A 660-nucleotide genomic window follows, 5' to 3' on the forward strand; every position below is an offset into this window, starting at 1 on the left:
TACTAAGGCACTTTTTGATAGCGCTAGGATTTCTGATTTGTTGGAAGTCTCTATTCGCCCCCCTACTTTTGATTCAGCACTCTTTCCGATTGCTTTGAGCTTTTGGTCCTCTGAGTATAACACCTTTATTTTTCCTCTTGGCCCCATTCCTATTTCCAACTTGTTCGTTGCAACGAATATTTTTAATGTTGGCAATCTTCTTTGCAGGATGCTGACAGGATTATTCGTTCTATCCAGGATTTGTTCGCTTCCTGGGGGCAGGTCCAAATGCCTCGCCCTACTCCATCTGATCGTCCTGCTGCTTCTTCAGAAGAGGACTTAAAGTTCTTGAAGGAGTTGGTATTTGAGTACGTGTCCTTCATGGACATGGACATCGGAAGGGCTAGTGTTGCCAGACACAAGGATGAACTTGAACGCTTGAGTGCGAAATTAGAGCAAGCACTGACGCTTCCATCGCTCAACCTTTCTGCCGACTTTAAAGCGATGTTGAAGGTCATTCACTCCGAGGTCCTTACTATGCTGGCCAAGAACGCTGAACTAAAGGCCAAACGTACTCAATATCTTCGAGCCGTAGCTGAAAAAGAATCTCTGCGCTTGGAGATCAACAAGGCTAAGGACGAGTTGAAAGAAATCTCTTCCGAAGTCATGATTGAAGACTCC

This window comes from Olea europaea, chromosome 9, assembly GCF_002742605.1.
Source record: "Olea europaea var. sylvestris chromosome 9, O_europaea_v1, whole genome shotgun sequence".
NCBI lineage: Eukaryota > Viridiplantae > Streptophyta > Magnoliopsida > Lamiales > Oleaceae > Olea > Olea europaea.